Raw genomic sequence first — 27380 nt, forward strand, 5'->3', positions numbered from 1 at the left:
ATCAGTAGCCTTCATGCGGATAACAATTATAATCTCCAGAATAAATATTTTTAAATGCCGCAACTGTTTTTAGTACCTGAAAGTGACCTAAAATAGGCAAAACTGGATAGAAATAAACTGTGTAAGAATGGAGTCATTATAAAAATTTTCCTGTTTAAACTCAGTTTTCAGCTAAGTACAGGGCACCTGCAGCTCCTCATAAGGTCACAGTGTAGGTAAGGAGGAAAGGGAACGCTTGTGCACTGGTGGTGGGAATGTAGCTGGTGCAGCTACTATGGGAAACAGTATGGAAGTTCCTGAACAAATTAAAAAGAGAACTACAGCATGATCCAACATGGAGAAGGAAATGGCAACCCACTCCAGTATTCTTGCCTGGAGAACCCCATGGACAGAGGAGCCTGGCGGGCTACAGTCCAGGGGGTCACAGAGAGTCGGACACGACTGACCGTGAGCACACACAACCCGACTCTCTCCCTCCTGGGCCTGTGTGTCCAAAGGGGCTGGATCAGGGTCTGGAGAGACGCCCATCCCTGTGCACACTGGAGTTATATACACATACGTATATATTGTCTGTATACACGTATAATGTGTGTGTGCAGTGTGGAGATACATACACACACGTGCACGTCCACACAAGAATCCTGTTGAGCCCTGTGAAAAGCTGACAGCTGCTGTTTGTGACATTTGGCTGAGTTATTCAGACAGAGAAAGGTAAATACTGTGTGATCTCTTTTGTATGTGGAATCTAAAAAGTCAAACTCAGAAATAGACAGTAGGGTGGCAGTTAACAGGGGCTGGGGGTGGGGGTAAGGTTAAGGAGTTATTGTCAAAGGGTACGAAGTTCCAGTTATAAAATCAACAAGTTCTGCACATCTAATGCACTTCAGAATTATTTTTAAGCGAGGGTGATTATAGCTAATAGTACTCCATTACATTACCAGAGACCAAGTTGCCAACATCTGCTGGATCATAGAAAAAATAAGAGAATTCCAGAAAAACATCTGCTTCATTGACTACGCTAAAGCCTTTGACTGTGTGGGTCACAACAAACTGTGGAAAAGTCTTCCAACAAAATGGCACAGATTCCAGTGTTGATGCATTCAGACAAATCGACTCCCAGACAGGGTAAGTAACCCTGTCCAACAAATGAACTAACTCCAACCAGGCTACCCACTCCCACAAGAACTAGCTCCCAAATGAACTGGTTCCAGATGGTGGTGGTGATGGTGGTTTAGTCGCTAAGTCATGTCTGATTCTTGCAACCCTTTCAACTGTAGCCTACCAGGCTCCTCTGTCCATGGGGATTCTCCAGGCAAGAATACTGGAGTGGGTTGCCATTTCCTTCTCCAGGGGATCTTCCTGACCCAGGAATTGAACCCAGGTCTCTTGCATTGCAGGCATATTCTTTACTGACTGAGCTACGAGGGAAGCCCCAACTGGACCAGTTCCCAAATCAGGTAAATAAAATTACCCTTCAAATGAGCTAATTTCAACTAGGGTGAACTTGCTCCTGAGGACTAGTTCCCAACGAACAGGTTCAGGGTAGAGTCCAACAGCGCCTCCCCTCTGCAAATGGGTACCCAACCAAATTGGCTTATCCCCTAAAGGGAAAGACCAGATAGAAGGGGAGAAATGTTCCCAGTGTGCACACCAGAGTGACTTACCCTCCAAACTGAACCTGTTGGCTCTCAACACAAAAGGACGCATAAAACAAGCAAGCTGGCTGGGCCAGCCATCACGCTGGGCAGGCTCACCCTCCAAACACAGCTGAGCCCGTCAGCTCTAGGGGTTGTTGGTTCCTTGTCTCAGCTGCCAAGCACTGGGGGAAGCCAGTGCCGCTTCAGGGAATCTTGAAGGAAAGATTCTCACGACAACAAATGGTCCTGGGAGCTGCTAGGGTCCTGCCCCAATATTCCCTGATTGGGGCTGGCTAGCCACAAGCAGCAAGGCTCCTGGATGGCTAAGCCAAATTGTTACCTGGTTCAAGCTTGCTCTGCTTGCCGCACGATAGGCCAATGAATCCGAGAGAGGGGGTTGTTGAGGCAAGGAAGAGACTTTACTGGGGAGCTGGCAGACCTGGAAAATGGCAGGCTAGACCTTCAGAATAACCATCTTCCAAACTGGAAAATTCTTAGATGGCAATACCAGACCACCTTACCTGCCTCCTGAGAAACCTGTATGCTGGTCAGGAAGCAACAGTTAGAACCAAACGTGGAATAATGGACTGGTTCAAAATTGGGAAGGGAGTACAATAAGGCTGTATATTGTCACCCTGCTTGTTAAACTTATATGCAGAGTATATCATGCAAAATGCCGGACTGGATGAAACACAAGCTGGAATCAAGATTGTGGGGGAGAAATATCAATAAGGTCAGATATGCAGATGATACCACCCTTATTACAGAAAGCAAAGAAGAACTAAAAACTAAAGAACTAAAAAGCCTCTTGATGAAGGTGAAAGAGGAAAGTGAAAAAGCTGGCTTAAAACTCAATATTCAAAAAATGAAGATCATGGCATCAGTACAATCACTTCATGACAAATAGATGGGGAAACATGGAAACAGTTCAGTTCAGTCGCTCAGTCGTGTCCAACTCTTTGTGACCTTGTGGACCGCAGCACACCAGGCTCCCCTGTCCATCACCGACTCCCAGAGCTTGCTAAGAGTTTGTCCCTCTCTTCCAAGTTGTCCATTTTATTGGCAGATACTTGCTCGTAGTAGTCTCTTGTGATCCTTTGCATTTCTGTGTTGTCTGTTGTGATCTCTCCATTTCCACTTCTAATTTTATAGGTTTGATTCTTCTTCCTTTTTTGCTTGATGAGTCTGGATAATGGTTAGTCTATTTCATTTATCTTCTCAAAGAACCACCTTCTAGTTTTGCTGAGTTTTGCTGTAGTCTTCTTTATTTCGTTTTCATTTATTTCTGCTCTGGTTTTTAGGGTTTCTTTCCTTCTACTGACTGTGGGGTTTTTCTGTCTTTTTTTAGTTGCTTTAGGTGTGAAGTTAGGTTGTTTATTTGGTGTCTCTCTTATTTCTTGAAGTAGGCTTGCATTGCTGTGAGCCTCCCTCTCAGCTCTGCTCTTGCGGAGCCCCACAGGTTTGGGTTGTGTTTTCATTTTCCGTTGTTTCTCTGCACATTTTGTTTCCCTTTTGATTTCTTCTGTGATGTGTTGGTTTTTCAGAAGCATGTTGCTTAGCCTCCACGTTTGTATTTTTAATAGTTTTTTTTTTCCCCGTAGTTGACATCTAATCTTACTGCATTGTGATTGGAAAAGATGCTTGGAGTGATTTCATTTTTTAAAAATTTACCAAGGCTAGATTTATGGCCCAGGATGTGATCTATCCTGGAGAATGTTCTGTATGTACTTGAGAAAAAGGCGAAATCCATCGCTTTTGGGTGAAATGTCCTGTAGATATCTAATAGGCCTAACTGGCCTGTTGCGTAGTTTAAAGCTTGTGTTTCCTGGCTGACTTTCTGCTTGGCTGGTCTGTCTGTAGGTGTGAGTGGGTAGTGAGGCCCCACACTATTCTTGCGTCGCTGTTAGTTCCCCTTCACGCTTGTAGCCTGTGCCTTACGCATTGCGGGGCTCCTGTGCCTTATGCATTGCGGGGCTCCTGTGCCTTACACATTGCGGCCTGCTGTGCCTTACACATTGCGGGGCTCCTGTGCCTTACACATTGCGGGGCTCCTGTGCCTTACGCATTGCGGGCTCCTGTGCCTTACGTGTTGCGGGCTCCTGTGTTGGGTGCACATGTATTTATAACTATTATGTCTCCTTCTTGGACTGACCCTTTGATCATTAGGTAGTGTCCTTCTTTGTCTCTTACCATGGCCTTTATTTCAAAGTCCATTTTTGCCTGATGTGAGTATTGCTACTCCTGCTTTCCTTTGGTCTCCATTTGCATGAAATATCTTTCTCCAGCCCCTCACTTTCAGTCTGTATGTGTCCCTAGGCTTGAGGTGGGTCTCTTGTAGACAGACTATATAGGGGTCTTGTTTTTGTATCCATTAGGCCAGTCTTTGTCTTTTGGTTGGAGCATCTAACCCGTTTGTGTTTAAGGTAATTATTGAGAAGTGTGATCCCATTGCCATTTACTTTATTGTTTCGGGTTCGAGTTTTACACCCTTTCTGTGCTTCCTGTCTAGAGAAGACCCTTTAGCATTTGATGGAGAGCTGGTTTGGTGGTGCTGAATTCTCTCAGCGTTTGCTTGTCTGTAAAGCTTTTGATTTTTCCTTCATATCTGAATGAGCTCCTTGCTCAGTAGAATAATCTTGGTTGTAAGTTTTCTCTTTCATCACTTTGAGTATGTCCTGCCGTTTCCTTCTGGCCTGAGAGTCCCTATTGAAAGATCCCCTTGTGGGGGGTCTGCTGCTTTCAATGTTTGCTCTTTGTGTTTGATCTTTGTTGGTTTGATTAGTATGTGTTTTGGGGTTTCTGCCTTGCGTGTCTGCCTTGGGTTTTTGTCTTGTGTCCTTACCTTGCGTGTCTGCCTTGGGTTCTGCCTTGCGTGTCTGCCTTGGGGTTTATCCTGTTTGGGACTCTCTGCTGGTTCTTTCCTTGCCCATTTTAGGGACGTTTTCAGCCTTTATTTCCTCGAGTATTTTCTCATGCCCTTTCTTTTTGTTTTCTTCTTCTTGGATACCTATGATTTGAAGCGAAGTGAAGTGAAAGTCGCTCAGTTGTGTCTGACTTTTTATGACCCCATGGAGTCCATGGACTTCTCCAGGCCAGAATACTGGAGTGGGTAGCCTTTCCCTTCTCCAGGGGATCTTCCCAACCCAGGGATTGAACCCAGGTCTCCCACACTGCAGGTGGATTCTTTACAGCTGAGCCACAAGGGAAGCCCAAGAATACCGGAGTGGGTAGCCTATCCCTTCCCGACCCAGGAACTGAGCTGGGGCCTCCTGCACTGCAGGCCGATTCTTCACCAGCTGAGCTGCCAGGGAAGCCCTGATTTTAGTGCTGGGCATTTGGCATCGTCCCAGAGGCCTCTGAGGTTGTCCTCACTTCTTTTAGCTTTTATTTCTTCCCTCTCTGCTTCATTTACTTCCACCGCTCTGCCTTCCCCCTCGCTTATGCTCTCTCTGCCTCAGTTATCCTACTGGTGACTCCCTCCAGAGTGCTTCCAGTCTCAGTTATTGGATCATTCACTCTTGATTGACTCTATTTCTGCTAGGTCCTTGTTAAACATCTCTTGCGCCTTCTGAATCCTTGTCTCTAGTCTATTTATCTGTAACTCCGTTTGTTTTCAAGATTTTGGATCATCTTTACTACTGTTACTCTGAATCCTTTTTCAGGTAGACTCCTTATCTCCTCCTCTTGGTTTGGTTTGGTGGGTTTTTGTCATGCTCCTTCATCTGCTGAACATTTCTCTGCCTTTCCATTTTGTTTAGACTGCTGTGTTTAGGGAACCCTTTCTGAGGCTGGAAGTTCATGGTTCCTCTTAATTGTGGAGTCTGTTCCCTGTGGGTGGGGTTGGACCAGTGGCTTGCCAAGGTTTCCTGGTTGGGGTAGCTTGCATTTGTGTTCTGGTGGGTGAGCTGGATCTCTTCTCTCTGGAGAGCAATGAAGTGTCCAGTAGGGAGTTTTGGGGTGTCTTTGGGTTTGGTATGGCTTTGGGCAACCTGTCTTTTAATGTTTGGGACTGTGTTCCCATTTTGCTGGAGAATTAGCGTGATGTGTTTCGCGCTGGAACTTGTTGGCTGTTGGGCGGGTCTTGGTTTCAGTGTAGGTATGGAGATTTTTGGGCGAGCTCCTGTCTGTTAATGTTTCCTGGAGTCTGGAGTTTTCTGATGTTCTAAAGTTCCGGAATTAAACCTCCTGCCTCTGGCTTTCAGTCCTTCTCTTACAGTTGCCTCAAGACTTCTTTCAAAGAGATTGGGCTGCCTTTCTGGGTGCCTGGTGTCCTCCACCAGCATTCAGAAGCTGTCTTGTAAAAGTCATTCATGGTTCAACTGATCTTTTGATGAGTTTGTGGAGGAGAAAGTGGTCTCTCTGTCCTATTCCTTTTCATTTTTGGACCGCCCTTCCCACTGTCATTTTTTAAAACAGCATGTTGTTGACTTTCTATGCCTCTGTGTTGTTACCACTTTTAATATAACTGACTTCTAGCCTCATGCCATTGTGGTCAGAAAAGATGTTTGCTGTAATTTCTGTCTTTTAAAACGTATCCTCCTATTCCATCATCTTGATCTCCCTGCACCACTATTAAAGTTCTGTCGCTTTGTCTAACATAGTTTGAACCTCTTTTGTTAGGTGCATGTTAAGAATAGTTGTGTCTTCTTGGAGAAACAACCCAACTGTATTGTGGAGTGCCCTTTATACCTGATATCTTTCCTTGCCCTGAGGTCTACTATCTGAAATTGATATGGTTACTCCTGCTTGTCTCGATTAGTGTTAGCATGGTATATACGTCTCCATCCACATACTTTAAAAAAAAAACTTTTTTTTAAAAATTGAAGTTAATTTACAATGCTGTGTTAGTTTCAGGTGTATAGAAAAGTATAGGTCACTCACAGCACAGGTCACCCATAGCACAGGTCACCCATAGCGTAGGTCACCCATAGCATAGGTCACCCATAGCGTAGGTCACCCACAGCATAGGTCACCCACAGCATAGGTCACCCATAGCACAGGTCACCCATAGCATAGGTCACCCATAGCACAGGTCACCCATAGCACAGGTCACCCATAGCATAGGTCACCCATAGCGTAGGTCACCCACAGTGCAGGTCACCCACGTTTCAGGTCACCTAGAGTGCAGGTCAGCCACAGTGTAGGTCACTCGCAGTGCAGGTCAGCCATGGTGCAGGTCAGCCGAGGTGAGGTCACCACAGGTCAGCTGTGGCCCTGCAGTTGGTACTTCCTGTATGTCTACTTGTTGTTGCTACAACTTGGGGGAAACTTGGAAACATCACTCTCAGTGAGAGAAGCCAGACTGAAAATGCATGATTCCTGATAGAAAATGTCCAGAGTGTGTACATGCAGAGCGGTGGTGGCAGGTGCTGTGGAGCGCAATGTGCAGCCCCTGCTGGAGAGTTACGGCGTTCCCACTGCAAAGCTGGGAAAGTCCCGAACTAGACAGTGGTGACTGTGAAATGTGGTAAGAGTACTTAGTGCCACTGAATTGTGCACTTTGAATGGTTAAAGTAGTCAACATTATGTCATGGTGTTTTACCACAAAAAAATGTAAACTGCTGGGGAGAAAAAATCAACTCATACCTCTTGAATAGATACAATTTTTTTATGTCTCAATGATAACTCAGCAAAGATGAGAAAATGCAAATACAATGTCAAAAAAAAGGACAGGAGGGGGCTCAGTGGTGGGAAGTCCGACTGCCAATGTAGGAGGCACAGATTTGGTCCCCTATCCGGGAAGATCTCGCGTGCCATGAGCTACGCCCATGCGCCCCAGAATTGAGCCCGTGCTCTGGAGCCGGGGAGCCGTGACTGCTGGAGCGCACGCGCCCGAGAGCCCCTGCTCCGCAGCGACAGGAGCCGGCACCACGAGGAGCCCTCTCGCCAGAAGCAGAGAGTAGCCCCACTTGCCACGGCTGGGGAAGAGCCTGTGCGGCGAGGAGGAGCCGGCAGGGCCAAAGGTAAATAAATAAACAATTTTTAAGAAGAGACTAGAACTTGGCGCACAGCAGGTGGTCAGACTGGCTTGGCCGCCACTTAGCTGCTATTTTATTGCTGTTGTTGGTCTGCCCTACAAAACCCCATCTGCCGCTCAGACTCGTGCCTTCCTTCCCACTCCCTCCTTGGAGCCTGGGTTAGCCCCAGGGACCACCAGCAGGTCCTGACTCTGCCTGTAGCACAGCCTCTCTAACTGCAGGTCTGAAGGATCAGAAGTGCTGGTCCCAGACAGGACTGTTCTGTTCTGGCACAGACAGGTCTGTGATTGGGTAACACCCTCTTTTTTGCACCTGTGTCTTCATCACAGAGGAAGGTTTGGCTCCATCACTGATGGGAAGCTATTCAGCTCTGTGTTTCCATGATGAACCAGTGGTCAAGGGTGTGAACCTGGGATCTGTCCTCTGGAAACATCTCCCGCAACGGCCTCTTTGGGAGGACGTCAGTTTCTTCCCTGCCTTACTTTGAGGAAAATGACAGCTCCTGCCCAAGTGTGCCTCTTTCCTTGGATTCAATTTGCTCCATGCTGAGCTGAAGCCTGGAGAGAGAGCTGAGGCTGCCTCCCTCGACCGCAGGGCCATGCCTGAGCCCTGGGGTCCTCTGTAGGCCAGCAGCAGTTCAGAGGCCCCTGGGGCTTCTGAAGTCTTCTGAGTGACCGTATTTGAGGCTGGGTCCCAGAGGCCCCTGGGGCTTCTGAAGTCTTCTGAGTGGCTGTCTTTGAGGCTGGGCCCCAGAGGCCCCTGGGGCTTCTGAAGTCTTCTGAGTGGCCGTCTTTGAGGCTGGGTCCCAGAGGCCCCTGGGGCTTCTGAAGTCTTCTGAGTGGCCGTCTTTGAGGCTGGGTCCCAGAGGCCCCTGGGGCTTCTGAAGTCTTCTGAGTGGCCGTCTTTGAGGCTGGGTCCCAGAGGCCCCTGGGGCTTCTGAAGTCTTCTGAGTGGCCGTCTTTGAGGCTGGGTCCCAGTGGGTCAGCACCTCCAGCTGCCACGGCACACAGCAGAGCTGCATGTGTTTAGACCAGGCTGCTCTTGCTGTGGCGGCCTTTGTGAATCCGCAGCTCTGCATCGGGTCAAGACTCAGAAAACACCTGCTCAAGATGGATGTTGTGTCCTCTGTGACTCCCTGGGCAGTTTAAAGTTCATCTGCAGGCTTGAAAAGAGGCTTCAGTTTGTATAGTGTTTTAAAAATAGTGCTCTGTATCTACTCCTGATCATGAGCCTTTTCTCTTGCTACTGTGAAAGAGATTGGCTTTATGAAATTAGTGTAGGGGAAAATGACTAAGCTCAAGAAAACTTTTATATATACTGAGCAGTTCTGTTTTTTCTGAGCAGCAAGAAGTGAGCAGGGAAGGAAAGGGGGGTGAGGATGTGGGGGCCAAGGCCACCTCCCGGCTCTGCGACCCAGACAGCCAGGGTGGGGGACCGGCTGGCGGAAGTGCTGGGCTCTGGAGGCACTGATGCTCATGTTCTTGCCGCCGTCCCAGGGGACACTGCTGCACAAAGGCTGGGATGCCGGGGCAGCACAGCTCTCCTCCACAGTGGACGCTGCTTATGCCTTTCACATTTCTGACCTAACAGGAGACGTTGTTCCCACTCCCTTCTGGACAGTGCACCTTCTGTGAGGTCTCAGTGGGAGTGTGGTCATGGGATTAGCATCTGCTGGCATATTTGCAGTGACCTGATGCGTCTCAGGGTCCAGTGGCCTGAATGCTGCCTTTTTGGCTTGGTGGAGCAACATGAACCTGGGCTGCGATCCAGGCTGTAAGAGAGTTTGGCCTGGATGTGAGGGGACAGGCTTTCCAGCGTGTTCACGGATTTCTGCTCTTCGAGAGAGTATGTCTCTCTGACAGATCATCATTTTGCTGAGTTGTAAAAACCAGCTGAAGGCACAGGTTCCATGCAGGCTCAGCCCCGGCCCAGTGCAGAGCGGAGTGGGGGCTGCCGTACCCTCCAGGGCCGCCAGCCTTACTCTGCCGTCACCCCTGTCCACGCTGCGTGCCCCTAGAGCCCGGGCCCTCGCCTCTGTCCACGCTGCATGCCCCTGGCGCCCGGGCCCTCGCCTCTGTCTGTGCTGCGTGCCCCTGGCGCCCGGGCCCTCGCCTCTGTCCACGCTGCGTGCCCCTGGAGCCCGGGCCCTCGCCTCTGTCTGTGCTGCGTGCCCCTGGCGCCCGGGCCCTCGCCTCTGTCCACGCTGCGTGCCCCTGGAGCCCGGGCCCTCGTCTCTGTCTGTGCTGCGTGCCCCTGGCGCCCGGGCCCTCGCCTCTGCCTGCGCTGCGTGCCCCTGGTGCCTGGGCCCTCGCCTCTGTCCGCGCTGCATGCCCCTGGAGCCCGGGCCCTCGCCTCTGCCTGCGCTGCGTGCCCCTGGCGCCTGGGCCCTCGCCTCTGTCCACGCTGCGTGCCCCTGGCGCCCGGGCCCTCGCCTCTGCCTGTGCTGCGTGCCCCTGGCGCCTGGGCCCTCGCCTCTGTCCGCACTGTCTTCCCCTGGCGCCTGAGCTCTACACCTCTCTGGCCCCAGATGCTCACAGCTCTGGAAGCAGCTTGCTCTGTGATCTTCTCACTTCTGAGAGGGCTGGACATCAGGTCTCCTGGCCAGAATGATGTGTTTAGTGATTGCATAGAACTAAGCCTCTAGCAGAAACTATTCAGAAGCTGGAGCCTCTTCCCCGAGCTTGCTGGCCATCTTTCCCACGGTGGGGGTCTCTGCGGCCTTGTGTGAAGCAAAGATGCCAGGGCTGCTCACACCTGACACCTAGGCAGAGACAGTTTCCTTGAGCTGCTTGAACTACCCTTGAGTGTGCTTGGGGAAGGCATGCACTCTGCTTTGAGGCTCTAAAGTCATAACTAGAATAGTGACAATAATACTTGTCACTCATCTGCGATGGAAACTCCTAGAAAGTGCTTCACATATCGGCTTAACCGACTAGCCCCTGCCTGGGGGCACCTGTGGTTCTCAGTGGCCTTTCCTGTAAGCTGATCTGGGCTTGGGGTGGAAGAAACAGATTCTCTCACTCAGTAATAAATAACACTGTGATCTATTCTGGAACAGTAGCATTGCTTTCTTGGGAAAAATTTGCTGGTTGTCTGGAAAGGGTCAGTGTGTCTGTAGAGACACACAATATGCCTGAGGCAGGCAAGCCTGTTCCAGGCCCAGTTAAGAGACTCTATAAGCCTTAATAATTGTGTGTCTTTCTGAAGTGCTCAGAGGTGCACAGCCTTCAGCAAACCAAGGCTTCTGCACTTGTCATTCACAGGCCCCTTCTTGAAATGTTTCTCTGTGTCTTCTTTCATGAACAGCAAACAAGACTAAGGAAGCTGAAGTTCACCTGCAGTCGTGCTTCTTTCTGAAATGTCAGCACAGGCTCCGCCAGGGTGAGGGCTGTGAGCAAGGTCATCTCTGCAGAGCGGACCCAAGTCCCTACCAGTGTCCATGAGTCCACCCTTCCCCAGCCTGGAGGCATCATTCTGGGGGCGGGTATCCAGTGGGGCAGACACGGCAGTGTTGTGCTTGAGGAAAACACTTTCCTCTGTGCCTCTTGCGTTTGCCTTGGGCTTTGACTATGAGCTCCTGCCTGCTCAGGGGTTGTCTGAATCACCTTTGACCCGTCTCTGTGAGTGCTCCTGCCTGGACCTCTCAGCCTACACCTCGGTTCTGCCCCCTTTGGTACTAGACTCTCCTTCTTGACTCTGAGCTCTGGCCTCCTGTCCTCCCCTGGAATCAGCCCCGCCCACCTAAGCAGATCGTCTTCCCTAAGTCTGGACTGCATATCAGGGTGTGGTGCTCACTGAGGTGGAAGCCCATATTTGGGGTCAGGCAAACAGGATGGGATGTTGAGAGGAGGGGTGAGGCTGGACACCGTGGCCAGGATGGAACACAGGGATGTTGACCTCCTGAAGGACTCTAGCAGGCCCCCATACAGCCAGGTTTGCACTTTGGCAGTCTTTCTGCTGTGAAGGCGGTGAGGGCACGTGGGAAGATATGAGCTCTGTCCAGTGCAGTGGCAGCAGATGGACAGAGCTGCTGCCCGTTTCTCTGAGAGGAGCATCTTAGTTGATGGTGCCTGAGTATAATGTGACTTCAGTTCAGTTCAGTTTAGTTGCTCAGTTGAGTCCAACTGTTTGCGACCCCATGAATTGCAGCATACCAGGCCTCCCTGTCCATCACCAACCCCTGGACTTCACTCAGACTCACGTCCATCAGTCCGTGATGCCATCCAGCCATCTCATCCTCGGTCGTCCCCTTCTCTTCCTGCCCCCAATCCCTCCTAGCATTAGAGTCTTTTCCAATAAGTCAACTCTTGGCATGAGGTGGCCAAAGTACTGGAGTTTCAGCTTTAGCATCATTCCCTCCAAAGAAATCCCAGGGCTGAGCTCCTTCAGAATGGACTGGTTGGATCTCCTTGCAGTCCAAGGGACTCTCAAGAGTCTTCTCCAACACCACGGTTCAAAAACATCAATTCTTCGGTGCTCAGCCTTCTTCACAGTCCAACTCTCACATCCATACATGGCCACAGGAAAAACCATAGCCTTGACTAGACAGACCTTAGTCGGCAAAGTAATGTCTCTGCTTTTGAATATGCTATCTAGGTTGGTCATAACTTTTCTTCTAAGGAGTAAGCGTCTTTTAATTTCATGGCTGCAGTCACCATCTGCAGTGATTTTGGAGCCCAAAAAATAAAGTCTGACACTGTTTCCACTGTTTCCCCATCTATTTCCCATGAAGTGATGGGACCGGATGCCATGATCTTCGTTTTCTGAATGTTGAGCTTTAAGCCAACTTTTTCACTCTCCTCTTTCACTTTCGTCAAGAGGCTTTTTAATTCCTCTTCACTTTCTGCCATAAGGGTGGTGTCATCTGCATATCTGAGGTTATTGATATTTCTCCCGGCGATCTTGATTCCAGCTTGTGTTTCTTCCAGTCCAGCGTTTCTCATGACGTACTTTGCATAGAAGTTAAATAAGCAGGGTGACAATATACAGCCTTGATGTACTCCAGATTTCTCAAGAGGCAGGTCAGGTGGTCTGGTATTCCCATCTCTTTCAGAATTTTCCACAGTTTATTGTGATCCACACAGTCAAAGGCTTTGGCATAGTCAATAAAGCAGAAATAGATGTTTTTCTGGAACTCTCTTGCTTTTTCCATGATCCAGTGGATGCTGGCAATTTGATCTCTGGTTCCTCTGCCTTTTCTAAAACCAGCTTGAACATCAGGAAGTTCATGGTTCGTGTATTGCTGAAGCCTGGCTTGGAGAATTTTGAGCATTACTTTACTAGCGTGTGAGATGAGTGCAATTGTGCGGTAGTCTGAGCATTCTTAGGCATTGCCTTTCTTTGGGATTGGAATGAAAACTGACCTTTTCCAGTCCTGTGGCCACTGCTGAGTTTTCCAAATTTGCTGGCATATTGATTGCAGCACTTTCACAGCATCATCTTTCAGGATTTGAAACAGCTCAACTGGAATTCCATCACCTCCACTAGCTTTGTTCGTAGCGATGGTTTCTAAGGCCTGCCTGACTTCACATTCCAAGATGTCTGCCTCTAGATGAGTGATCACACCATCATGGTTATCTGGGTCGTGAAGATCTTTTTTGCACAGTTCTTCTGTGTGAGATGCCCCCTCTGGTCCTGCTCTTCTCCTCCGCCCATGTGAATGACATCATGGCAATTGTGACTTCTTCTTTGCTGTGCTGAGTCTCCTGCTCACCATGGCGTCCTATGGCTCCGTCATCTGCACCGTCCTGAGGTCTGTGCAGCTGAGGGGAAGTGGTGCGCCTCCCCCGTCTGCTTGTCCCACCTTGTCACGGTGACCATGCCCTACTCCACCATCGCCTACACCGACCTGAGCGCTTGCTCCAGCTGCTCCCAGGGACTGGCAAGGTGATGGCCGTGCTTTATTCCACTGTGAGCCCCAGCTTGACCCCTCTCATCTGCACCCTGAGGAACAAGGATGTCAAGGCAGCCCTCACAAAGGTCCTTACATTTTCAGCAGAAAAACTGTAAACTCAGTGTCTAAAAGTATCCAGTGCCGGCTCAAGGGAGCTGGAAATGTCAAGTTACCATAACCTAGAATGTACTCTTTAGGGGGCGTCTTCTATTGGGAACAAAGACTAAATTCATTGACACCCAGTACCTTCCATTTAGAAACATGTGCTCTGGACATTCTTGAATTCAAACCAACAGAAATAGAGCCCCTTGAAACCCCTTTGACATTACGCAAAGGTAGAGTTTAAATACATAGATTTTGCATTAACTCCTGGCAATAAGTTGTGTGCCTTGTGAAAATACAGGTAAAGGACAAAATGTGTCACAAACACGACACTGTACAGGGACCACCTCCAGACCCAGCTCCCAGCACTGTCAAGCCCAGGGTACAGCATGGCTCACAGAGACACTTTCTGCAGATGCCAAACTGGCGTGTGAGCTGACGGAGATACAGCAGTGTGTCTGGGAGCTCAGGGCACATGGGTGCAGGGTGGAGGCGGAGGCATACAGTTGGCCAGAGGAGCTCAGAGAAGGGCTGGGGCATTGCAGAGCGGGGTCAGAGGTGCCTGAGGCGTGCAGGTGAAGCAGGGGCCTGGCTGCAGAATGTAGATCTTAAGGGCTCTCGATGGCTGAATGCTCCTTGCAGAACGTGATTAGTGTGACAGGACCTTGAGGAAGTTTAAGGGGCTCTGCAGAATGTGCTCCCCCCGTCTTGGGTGTCTTCCATGGGAATTCTTTCTGCTGATAGCTAGCGTGGCCTGTGTGCTCTCCTGCCCCGCAACATGCTGCTCATGAGAGGCAGGGGTGCCGCCAGGTGAGGCCGGCGCCGCGACCCGTCGGCTTTCTCTGAGCTGAGCTCCTTCCTCCCTTGGTGCCTCTAGGAGCGCCCACTTGTGCTCATTCACCGGATGTTTCAGTGCAAACTCTGTGCGGACTTTAAAGCCCAGTTCAGTTCAGTTCGGTTGCTCAGTTGTGTCTGACTTTTTGCGACCTCATGGACTGCAGCACTCCAGGCCTCCCTGTCCATCACCAATTCCCAGAGCTTGCTCAAACTCATGTCCATTGAGTCCGTGATGCCATCCAGCCATCTCATCCTCTGTCGTCCCCTTCTCCTGCCTTCAGTTATTGCCCAGCATCAGGGTCTTTTCCAATGAGTCAGCTCTTTGCATCAGATGGCCAAAGTATTGGAGTTGCAGCTTCAGCAACAGTCCTTCCAGTGAATATTCAGGACTGATTTGCTTTAGGATTGACTGGTTTGATTTCCTTGCAGTCCAAGGAAGGGACTCTCAAGAGTCTTCTCCAACACCACAGTTCAAAAGCATCAATTCTTCGGCACTCAGATTTCTTTATGGTCCAACTCTCGCATCCATGCATGACTACTGGAAAAACCATAGCCTTGACTAGACAGACCTTTATCAGCAAAGTAATATCTTTGCTTTTTAATATCCTGTCTATGTTTGTCATAGCTTTTCTTCCAAGGAGCAAGAGTCTTTTAATTGCACGGCTGCAGCCACCATCTGCAGTGATTTTGGAACCCCCAAAATAAAGTCCGTCACTCTTTCCACTGTTTCTCCATCTATTTGCCATGAAGTGAAGGGACCAGATGTCATGATCTTCGTTTTATGAATGTTGAGTTTTAAGTCAGCTTTTTCACTCTCCTCTTTCATTTTCATCAAGAGGTTCTTCAGTTCCTCTTCACTTTCTGCCATGAGGGTGGTGTCATCTGCATATCTGAGGTTATTGATATTTTTTCCAGCAATCTTGATTCCAGCTTGTGTTTCATCCACACTGGCATTTCATATGATATATTCTGCGTAGAAGTTAAATAAGCAGGGTGACAATAGACAGCCTTGATGTCCTCCTTTCCTGATTTGGAATGAGTCCATTGTTCTGTGTCCATTTCTAACTGTTGCTTCCTGACCTGCATACAGGTTTCTCAGGAGGCAGATCAAGTGGTCTGGTATTCCCATCTCTTGAAGAATTTTCCGCAGCTTGTTGTGATCCACACAGTCAAAGGCTTTCGGTTCAGTTCAGTTCAATCACTCAGTCGTGTCCGACTATTTGCGACCCCATGGACTGTAGCACATCAGGCTTCCCCGTCCATCACCAGTTCCTGGAGCTTGCTCACACTCACGTCCATCAAGTCAGTGATGCCACCCAACCATCTCACCCTCTGTCGTCCCCTTCTCCTCCTGCCTTCAATCTTGCCCAGCATCAGGGTCTTTTCCAGTGAGTCAGTTCTTCACATCAGGTGGCCAGAGGACTGGAGCTTCAGTTTCAGCATTAGTCATTCCAATGAACATTCAGGGTTGATTTCCTTTAAGGTTGACTGGTTTGATCTTGCAGCCCAAGGGACTCTCAAGAGTCTTCTCTAACACCACAGTTTAAAAGCATCAGTTCTTCAGCGCTCAGCTTTCTTTATGGTCCAACTCTCACATCCGTGCACGACTACTGGAAAAACCATAGCTTTGACTAGATGGACCTTTGTCAGAAAGTAATGTCTCTGCCTTTTAATATACCGTCTAAGTTTGTCATAGCTTTTCTTCCAGGGAGCAACAGTCTTTAGATTTGGCACAATCAAAGGCTTTGGTGTCGTCAGTAAAGCAGAAGGGGAAGAAGTGAAAGCAGCTCCGCTGTGTCTGACTCTTTGCGACCCTGTGCACTGAAGCCCGCCAGGCCCCTCTGTACCTGGGATTCTCCAGGCAAGAATACTGGAATGGGTTGCCATTTCTTTCTCCACAATAAAGCAGAAGTAGATGTTTATCTGGAACTCTCTTGATTTTTCTATTATCCAATGGATGTTGGCAATTTGATCTCTGGTTCCTCTGCCTTTTCTAAATCCAGCTTGTACATCTGTAATTTCTTGGTTCATATACTGTTGAAGCCTCACTTGGAGAATTTTGAGCGTTACTTTGCTAGTGTGTGAGATGAGTGTGATTGTGTGCTAGTTTGAACATTCTTTGGCATTGCCTTTCTTTGGGGCTGGAATGAAAACTGACTTTTCCAATCCTGTGGCCACTGCTGAGTTTTCCAGATTTGCTGGCGTGTTGAGGGCAGCACTCTCACAGCAGCTGGTTTATGCATTCAGAATAGCAAAGTACTAACCATTATGGAGACTGGCTGGTAGGTAAACAGGATTTATTCTACTGCTTTTCCCACTTCTTGTTTGAAGGTTTTGCCAATTAAAAAAGAATGTAAAGGAATTACCCGAGATACAGCAGTATCATCTAAAGAGTGCCATGCCTTTGATGCAAAAGAAAGGAATATAGAGCCCTGAGTACTACAGAGAGACCCAGTGAGAGAGCACTCAATAAAACCATGAGATTTAATGGAGCTTAACCATAGGGTTAATTTCTAAGACAATTAAAATCCGAGTAAAGGTGATATATGTAAAATCAGACTGCCACAGTCTGGAAGAAGTGGGGAAGAATGAAATGGCAAGATATGTATAGACAATGTTTGCAGGGGCTTTAGGCCACCAAAGGAAAGAGGAATTTGATTGGGAGTACAGTTGCATTGCAATGATAAATAACTAAATGCCATAGTGAGTGCCACCAAGTCAATCACATATTTATAAAAGTCACTATATCTTCAAAAGTATTATTACATGGAGAAGACACTAGTGTAGCAATCAGATTCTGAACTCAAATTTCAGACATTAACTGTAGCAGCATATGCATTGGTAGGGGAAAAAAAGCGATTTTCCGAGTTTAGAGCTGTGATAATATGATAGAGATACTTTGTATGTCCTCTGTCATACAAACTGAAGCCTTTGGAGGCACTTACAGCTCAGAGCTGTGGGCCCTGGAATTCGTCCTCATACTTGACTTTTTCCCTTAAACTTGCCTCAAACTTATTCACTAGATGTTTCATGCTTGTTTAACTTTTTAACAATTCAATTTAGCTAACATCTGGAGACAATTAATAGTAGGGCATGTGGGCTAAGACAGCATCAGCTTTCCCTGCAGCCTGACAAATAAATGGCTTCCTTGCAGTAACCAGAGGCAGACCGCCACTCCAGTCTGCACTGCGTTTTGTGTTTCTGTTTCTGGTTGAGGGTTTCCTCTGACCCTCTGCTCATTTAAGTTGTCATTTAAAGGACTGGACTATTGATACACACTATAATATGGATGGATCTCAAAATAATTTTGGTAAGAGAAACAAGAAGACCAAAAAAGAACACATACTGTTTTGTTCCACTTTTATAAAACTTTGAAGAGCGAATGTATCTGTGGTGATGAAAAGCACAGAAGTGGTTCCCCTGGAAGGGAAGGTGGGGCTTGGGGTGGAAGAAAGATACAACAAAGAGCAATGAGGAACTTTGGGGGACAGAGGGGTTCATTAACTGACTATGGTTTAGGAATAGATTTATGTCAAAACTTACAAATTGACATAAAATTTGTGCAATTTATTCTGTGTAAATTATGGTTCAATAGACTGTTTCAAAAACAAATTTTGGACCTTAAACTAAGACTGAAATTGTAAATTCATAACATTTCTGGAAGTAAGGATAGAAGAAAATTTCCATACCTAGGACATATTTCTTAAAGCCTCAAAAGCGCTAATTATAAAAGAAAACAGTTCAGTTCAGTCGCTCAGTCGTGTCTGACTCTTTGTGACCTCACGGACTGCAGAACTCCAGGCTTCCTTGTCCATCACCAGCTCTTGGAGCTTGCTCAAACTCATGTCCATGGAGTTGGTGATGCTACCCAACCATCTCATCCTCTGTCGTCCCCTTCTCCTGCCTTCAATCTTGCCCAGCGACAGGGTATTTTCCCAATGAGTCATTCTCAGCATCAGGTGGCCAAAGGATTGGAGTTTCAGCTTCAGCACCAGTCCTTCCAATGAGTATTCAGGACTGATTTGCTTTAGGATTGACTGGTTTGATCTCCTTGCAGTCCAAGGGACTCTCAAGAGTCTTCTCCAACACCACAGTTCAGAAGCATCAATTCTCCAGCACTCAGCCTTCTTTATGGTCCACATCCATGCATGACTACTGGGAAAACCATAGCTTTGACTAGATGGACCTTTGTCAGCAAGTAGTGTCATAAAAAGGACAGAACTATTAAAAGAAAACAGATCAAAGCTAAATTAGAGTTCATCAAACACAAAGGCTTTTGCTGTTTGGAAGAAGTTTTTAAGAAAATGAAAAGGCAAGGCATAGAGTTGAAGAAACAGATTGTATGTCTATATACAGAACTGTGACACTTTTTCATAGTCCATATTTGACAAAGGTCTTCTTTCCTGAGACCATAAAAGCCTTCTGCGTTTCAATAATAAGGCAAGCCCCGCTATGCCTACAGAAAAATAACATTTGTACAGACACTTCCTAGAATTATATATATATATATATTCAATAAGAACAAGAAAAGTGCTTGTCATCATTATTTGTCAGAGAAAGGCAAAGGGTTCTAGAATGGGGCAGTCAGTGTGGAAGACAATTTAGGAGCTCACTGCCTTATGACCCAGCAACTTTTTTCTAAGTGTGCACTCAAGGTAAATAAAAACATATATTTGCACCAATAAAAAGACTGCCTAAAAACATTCATAGCTACTGTTCATATAAGGTTTAAAACTAGAGGCAATACAATGTTTATCAATAGGAAAATAGATTTTTTTGGAAAATCATTGTTTGTCCATACCATGAAATACTACTGTCAAGAAATATGAACACACTTCTAACACTTCAAAAAACATGGATAAACCTCACAGATGCTTTATTCATTCTTTCAAAGCTGGAGGTAGCACGTGATCCCGTTTATGGGAAATCCTAGGAGAAGTAAATAGAATTAGTAAATTCTGTTTATTAGTAGAATTTGATGTGGATGCAGTGGTGCTGGGGCAGGAAGCCAGGGGCTGTGGGTGGAACAGAAGCTGAGGATGAAGACAACCCCAGGAATGTCGCGACTGCTCTCTCTCAAGCGCAGCGGTGGTGACGTGTGCATGAAACCTTCAGAATGAAAGCCTGTGACTTTTAGTGACAATTGCAGTTCACCTTTGAGCAACATGGATTTGACCTGTGTGGGCCAGTGGCACCCAGATATTTTTTCAGTAGTGAATATTACAGTCCTTACTAATGATCCATGGTTGGTTGAACCCACAGATGCTGATATGGAGGCTGACTGTATTCAGAGTAACTCCCACAGGGTTCCTGGACCAACTGTGTATCTCAGTAAGGTGGATCTAAAATCTTCACTTAAGCGCCACTCAATGGCTCACTTTAAGGTGGTTGTTTTAAGTTGCGGGAATTTCATCTCAATAAATGGTTTAAGTTAAAAATAAATGAAAAAGGAATAAAATCCTCACTAAATGGAAAGAATGATGAATAATGTGTAAATTTAATCAGAACACAATCATGCTGAAGACATAATGGAGGAAACTGAAGTGCTGAAGGGACATTCTTTCAGGGAACTTTGGCAGTTTGTTAACTTGCTTATGTAGGAAGGGTAGTTGTATACATAAAACACGCAGAAATCCTCTGGGGATAGACCCATACTCTCATGAATGAGTGTAACTGAGGTATTATTAGTAGAAGGCACAATTAAAACAAAGAGCCTCAGCTGAATCGGTCTGAACAGGAGCTTCCACGCAGGCCAGTGTGAGGTTGTGATGCCAACATGTTGCAGGTGAATGTGGGGAGTGGAGGGTCAGAGGGACGGTCTTCGTGGAAGGGCTGTGCTTGCGCTTATGGAGGGAGGCTCTGGCTGCCTACGTCTCTCCTCAACACCTATTTGGTAGGAAGCTTTGGTCAGGAACCCTCGAGCCACATTTAATTGTCCCTGAGAGCTTTCTCTTCCACTTTGCCTCCCCAGGGTCCCCAGGATAAACACCTGCCTTGATCGTGGAAACACAGAGGTTTGCTTGAAGGCCAGTCAAGCCTCAGCCCAGAGGTGCAGTCAGGAGGACACTGCGGACTGACTTCTCGCAGGACAGAGTCCCTGCTCTTTCTTACTGACAACGTGCGGACTGTGGCGCCGCTGTCCAGAGCACCCACTGAGGCCACCGGGAGCCAACAGAGGGGAGGCAAGCATGGCGGTTCTCTCATGCGTTAGTAAGAGAAGAGATATTTACTTCTCGCTGCAAATGGAGTTTTGTCACAGTTCTTGGAACTCAATGTGGAATTCTGGCACTGTATTCTAAGTGAACTAACACTTCTTCAAGTTTTTTGGGGAAATTACTGATCAAAGATAAGAATATGGTAGAAAAGTTTGGTTTTATGTTCTATTATATAAAAGAATATATCAATCCTTTTTTAATGGCCATTTTCATTCATACAAGTTATTTTTACCCATGTTCAAAACCTGGTTTTCTTACTGATCTGTAATGCAATAAATCTACTTTTGAAATGAGACAAACTTTGAAGAATCTAATATCCCAATCCATGACTAGGCAAGACTTAGGGGTCCTCTCATCCAGCGTGGCCTCCAGAGAACCCTGAGAAACTGCTGCTGCAGCAGCAGCCTCTGACCCTTTGTCAACAGCCCCTGACCCTGCCTCTCATGGAAAGAAAAATACTGACCCAGTCACACCAGAGCTCGCCAAGCCCCTGGATGACAAGAAGTCACCGAAATAAGCATTCACATCATTTCACCTTCAAGTCAGAGCAAAGACCAGGAGAGAAGGTTCAGAGGGGCCAGGACAGTGCTAAGAGGGCTGGACTCTCGGGCGGTGCACAAAGCTTCCACCTTGGGGCTGCTGGGCCCTGGGGCAGCTCAAGTGAACAGAACTTGGGCCCAAACCAGCCATGTTCTTCTGGATCTCAGCTCTCAGGTGGGCGGTCAGCCCTGCAGGATCATTCTCCTACTCAGTGCCTGTAGACTGACGCAAGGCTGCCCCAAGCCCCCGTGAAAGTAGTGCTTCATTTCCAGACACTGGCGTCCTCTCTCGCATGGGGCAGCCCCAGCAGCTCAACTCTTGGCCTTCTCTGGATGGACGTTTCAGAGCCCTAGTTCTATTCCCACCAGCTTGCATGAGTGGGAAGGGCCCTCAGTGCACATCCAGAGAGTCGCCTGGTCCTCTGTGTGTTGGGCTTGGGGAGCCCATGATTCATCCCCTCTGGATGTTAGTTCCCGTACCTGAAATACAGGGATAAAAACACTTACCTCTTCTGCCAGCAGGAAGACAGGCGTTAAAATAGTCTCTGTTCAGGACAATGGACAAGAATCAGACCAATTCTTGATTTTTTTAAATGAGTCGTTCCAAACTTATCATTTAATCTAAGCTGTGTATATAAAATATTATATGGAGAATCATGGATTTTGGCAGGTGGATTAGCCCAGGCAAGGCAATGTCACAGGCCAGGTCCAGGCAGGGGTGGCCAGTGTCTCCTGGGGTGAGGTTCCCAGTTCATCCCTGACGTGTGTAATTTCCACAAGACACTGGAAGAACCAGGCACACTCAGAAGCTTGCCCCCATCAGCAGAATTGCCTATTACTGCTTGGTGAAGGTGATAAAGTGAGCTTACTGTTTTTTACCTCTCTAGCTAGCAAATAGATAGGGAAACAGTGGAAACAGTGTCAGACTTTATTTTTTTGGGCTCCAAAATCACTGCAGATGGTGACTGCAGCCATGAAATTCAAAGACACTTACTCCTTGGAAGAAAAGTTATGACCAACCTAGATAGTATATTCAAAAGCAGAGACATTACTTTGACGACTAAGGTCCGTCTAGTCAAGGCTACGGTTTTTCCTGTGGTCATGTATGGATGTGAGTTGGACTGTGAAGAAGGCTGAGCGCTGAAGAATTGATGCTTTTGAACTGTGGTGTTGGAGAAGACTCTTGAGAGCCCCTTGGACTGCAAGGAGATCTAACCAGTCCATTCTGAAGGAGATCAACCCTGGGTTCTTTGGAAGGAATGATGCTAAAGCTGAAACTCCAGTACTCTGCCCACCTCATGCAAAGAGTTGACTCATTGGAAAAGACTCTGATGCTGGGAGGGATTGGGGGCAGGAGGAGAAGGGGACGACAGAGGATGAGATGGCTGGATGGCATCACCGACTCGATGGATGTGAGTCTGAGTGAACTGCGGGAGTTGGTGATGGACAGGGAGGCCTGGTGTGCTGCGATTCATGGGGTCGCAAAGAGTCGGCCACGACTGAGCGACTGAACTGAGCTAGCAAATAACGGAGAAGGTGATGGCACCCCACTCCAGTACTCTTGCCTGGAAAATCCCATGGATGGAGGAGCCTGGTGGGCTGCAGTCCATGGGGTCGCTAAGAGTCAGACATGACTGAGCACCTTCCCTTTCACTTTTCACTTTCATACATTGGAGGAGGAAATGGCAACACACTCCAGTGTTCTTGCCTGGAGAATCCCGGGGATGGGGGAGCCTGGTGGGCTGCCGTCTATGGGGTCGCACAGAGTTGCACACCACTGAAGCGACTTAGCAGCAGCAGCAGCAGCAGCAGCTAGCAAATAAAATGTGGGGAAAACAATCTAAGTAGGGACTAGGTAAAAGCCCTGCCTCAGTCCAGCTTTCGCTCATCCACCAATTTTTATAATGACTGATGGTCTGGGAGTCCCTTTTCCTGTGAAATTCACTAGCTGGATATACTTTAAGACCATATCACCCCTTCTCTCAAATTACTTAATGTAAATGCAGACACAAGTCTTCCTCAGTGGAGTGCGGTCCTTCCTTAACAGTATTTATTTCAGCTCTCAGATGGGTTAAGGCTTTGCCAGCTGGAACCCCGTCAGGCTGACTCTGCCCCCTTTTGATGCATTGTCATCATTCTTTGAACAGTTTCTCACATTTCGGCACAAAAGAAGGTGTTCTGAGCTCATCTTGTGCTTCCCTTGCCCCGCTCATGGAATCAGCCCTGGCTCTTTTTACTGGAGACTGATCTTTAGGGACAAAAGTTTGGATGCTCATACTTTTCACTTCCATGCATTGGAGAAGGCAATGGCACCCCACTCCAGTGTTCTTGCCTGGAGAATCCCAGGGATGGGGGAGCCTGGGGGGCTGATGTCTGTGGGGTCGCACAGAGTCGGACACGACTGAAGCGACTCAGCAGCAGCAGCAGCAGCAGCAGCAGCTGCTCGTCTCTCCTTGCTTCAGTTGGTCTCAGAGGGCAGAGGTAGAAAGGGTGTCTGTGCACACACACACACACTTATTCCCGTGTCCATCTATCCATTAAGACGTGAGATCACAGAAGACTGGTGATGGCTTCACTGACACACACATCAGTGAAAAATTCTCAGATCACACCGTGATAGAGTTGCCCCAAAGGCATCGGTGTCTGAGGTCCCCAGGCTTAACATCGCACCACACAGCCGTCTATCTCCCCCTTCTCAGCAGTGGCTCCTGTCACCCCTTTGCTGAGGCCCAGGACACACAGGCCTCAGGGTGGATGACCTATGCCATTATTAAAAGCAAGCATAAGATTTCTTTGCAGTTTTTAAGGGAAATTTGCTGTTTAGTTGCTAAGTTGTATCTGACTCTTTGCAACCCCATCACTGTAGCTGACCAGGCTCCTCTGTCCATGGGATTTACCAGGCAAGAACACTGGAGTGGGTTGCCATTTCCTTCTCCGAGGGATCTTCCCCACCCAGGGACAGAACCAGTGTCTCCTGCACTGGCAGGCAGATTCTCCACCACTGAGTTACCGACTGAAATGTATGCATGTCCTAGACGAGCCACGTGCCAGGCATTTTGGCAAGTGCAATGCTGAGCAGCCCACCTCTGTCACGCGCAGGACACTTTCTCGACTCAGAATTCCTGCCATGCTCCTTCTCGGTCCGTGCCACTCAGGCCCTCACAGGCAAGCACTGGTCTCACTTTTCCCTGTCAGAGATCAGCTTTGCCCATTCCAAAATCACGTAAATGGAGTCATGTAAAGTATTGTCTCTGTGACCAGCCTATTTTCACTTCCTCTTGTTCTGTGGTCAGCGTTACTGTGTATTTAGTTCCGTCTCTTCTGTGGCAATGTTCCAGTTTTATGAATATACCTCAATTTGTTAGCGCATTTTTTTCATTGATGTTCCAGATTTGGGCTATTGGATAAATGTGAGGTGAAAATTCTCCATCAAAACAAACCTTGTAAAATTTCAGATTTCAGCTTGTCTTTTACCAGACCCATATCTGTACAGGCTTGTGAGTAGACTTAGTTGAAAAGCCAAGAAGCAGAAATCTCCAGAAAGATCCCTCCTTCCCCGGGTAGATTGCCACCTGCCACCTGCCTCCTTCTGAACGCTCTCTGAAGCCTTCAGGTGGTGGTTTTAACATTTGGCTTCAGGTGATGTTTAGTAGCTGAAGAATGGCCAGTGTGATCACTCTCTGTTGTTGGGAGCAGGACCCACCACCCACTGTGTGTTACTTACTGCCTGACCGAATTGACTGTGATGCAAAACCCGGGTTTCCTAGAGCTCCTTAGGCTGGTTCTTGTTGTGACTTTGATTTCGCTAATGAGAGGCATTAGTGTGAGGTTTCCACGTGGTGTGAACTGGAAGCAGTTCTCTATTTCTGTGACAGCAAGGAAGCACAGTCAGATAGACGTCCTGTCTGTGTGTGCAGGAGTTGGCCTTGGCCGACCTTCAGCCTGGGTGGGAGCCCGTGGGAGCGGCAGTGATACAGCAGCAGCAGAGCCCTGACTCTGGATGGAAGCCACCGCGGCGTGGCGGCCAGATGCTGCCAGGGGTCCGCCGAGCATCACTCCTCCCCCAGCTTCAGTGATATCAGAGCCCCTGATGGCCTTGGTGGAAACGGTTTCTATTTAAATTCCTGGCCGGTAAAGGAAGAGTTTGGGGTCAGTGAAGAGCCCAGTCTGGTCATGGAGGTCACTCATTCATTTATTGTTTAAACCTTGATTGAGAAACACTCTCTGTTGATCTCAGAGCTCAGCATTGAGATAGGAGGAAAAATGGATTGTGGATCCTACTGTGGAAAAGCCTTTAGAGAAAGAGTCAGTACAGGGAAGACAGTGGAAGCTTTTGAGGGCTGTCATGGAACTGAACAGCACAAGCTCGTGGGAGGAAAGCGGGAGGAGATGCGTGTCCCTGAGGTGATCATGAGGATGGGAAGGGCTTCCTGAGGCAGGCCATGCTGAGATACACCTTGAAGGATGAACGCCGGGGTCCAGCCCCGGTGGATCCAGGGTGATTCGCAGGTGGGGATGGCATCAGCGTCCTTGGAAAAATACATATTTAATCACAGATATAGAGAGATTAGAAACGGATAGTGTAGTAGGAAGATTAGTGGAGAAAAGGAGGCTGAATAACTTGGTTTGCATGGAATAGCATCCATGCTCCAGATGGGAATTCAGCCAGAGAAACGGGGAGCAAGAAAGAAACGACACGGCAGAATCAGTCTTTCTGGAAACTGATCCGATTTCTTTATTTTTGGGTTTGCTTATATACCTTTTGTTACATATAGGGATGAATACAGAGTCACACGGGGGTCAGTCCTGACCTTTATCAAAATCAGGTGCTTCACATAAATGTATAAAAAAAAAGGTCTTAGGGATATTACATCATCTTCTGGCCATGAGATCTGCTGACATTTTATGATCCTTTCTTTCTGATAACCAAAAAACTTATTTCTTCCAAGGGTGTTTTTTCTTAAACCAGGCACCACCCTCCAAATAAAGTTACATTCCTATAGCGTGAGGGTGTAGTGAGTTACAATCAAGAAAGGAATTTATTTAACCCAAGGTTAACATGATTAGTCTTAAAGGTTAATACTTATTTCTCCTATATGCTTAAAGGTTAATACTTATTTCTCCTATATGTTAGTTATATTCATGATAAGGGCAGGGAACATGGAGATTTAGCAGCAAACATCAGCCCAACAAATGAAAATCCTTTCACCAATGCTCCCCTTAAGATCTATTTAGTCTTAAGATAGTGATAGAGTTACATTCTTACCTAGCAAGGACACAGTGATTTATAACAAAGTACAGTGCTCTATTACAAAAGAGAAAATCCATTAACTCAAAAAGTCTAGTATTGCTAACCTTAAAACTACTACATTTCCTTTTCTATATTCCAAATACATTGATTAATATATTCCCAGGTGCCTAAGGATATGGAGGCCTGGCGGCAATCATTGACTCAACAAGAAGAAAAAGCCCTATGCTAATTAAGACTCTCAAAATACTCCAAAACTCTCTGTGCTGTTTATGGTCGAGAGGTAGTAACAATCATGTGCCTAGTGGCAGGAGTATGGATAATCCTGTCACACAAGCTAGTCTGTCAGCAGAGAGGTTTGACCTGAGACACCCTTGTCACACCCAGGGCAGGGAATTAGCAGCAATTATTGACACAACAAATGAAAAACCCTTCACCAATATAATTCCTAACCAACCCACTATACTAATAATTTCCAACTCCCCAAAAGAATTTGCCTTTAGTAAGTCTAAAACATCTCGTGCCTCTCAGATTGGGAGGCTGTAAACAATCACATGTGGCCGGACGAACCTATACAGGCGGGCTAGATAACCTTCAGAGGAGTCTGTAAGCTGAAACACTCTTGTCACACCCAGGAATTTTTATTGCCTTGGAGCTGCGCGTTTACTCCTTCTCCGAGAGAAACGGTTATGGGGGAGAGCCCCCCGTAAAGTCAGTGTAGGCGAGAGCATAAAACAGACTCTGGTTTTGGGGTAGATGCTTGGGAACAGGGGGTTTCCTGAGGCTTGATCACACCTTTGCGTATGCCAAGCCTCCTTCCTCATGACCTTTGCCATGGGCGGAGTTCCTCACGCTGGCCCCCGACAGACGAAGGTCTTTTTGCTGTGGGCAGTGCAAGAGGAGAAGGCGATGGCACCCCACTCCAGTACTC

At 47.5% G+C, this 27380-nt stretch overlaps 1 long non-coding RNA gene across 1 annotated transcript; it reads left to right on the forward strand.

Annotated features, from left to right (window-relative positions):
* Window positions 1-335: 335 nt before the first annotated feature.
* Window positions 336-20961, forward strand: LOC138427639 (uncharacterized). The gene is made up of 4 exons (XR_011252099.1): window positions 336-711; window positions 942-1125; window positions 1398-1457; window positions 20419-20961. It is a non-coding gene; the product is annotated as an uncharacterized lncRNA (long non-coding RNA).
* The last annotated feature ends 6419 nt before the right edge of the window (window positions 20962-27380 follow it).

This window comes from Ovis canadensis, chromosome 22 (assembly GCF_042477335.2).
Source record: "Ovis canadensis isolate MfBH-ARS-UI-01 breed Bighorn chromosome 22, ARS-UI_OviCan_v2, whole genome shotgun sequence".
Lineage (NCBI taxonomy): Eukaryota > Metazoa > Chordata > Mammalia > Artiodactyla > Bovidae > Ovis > Ovis canadensis.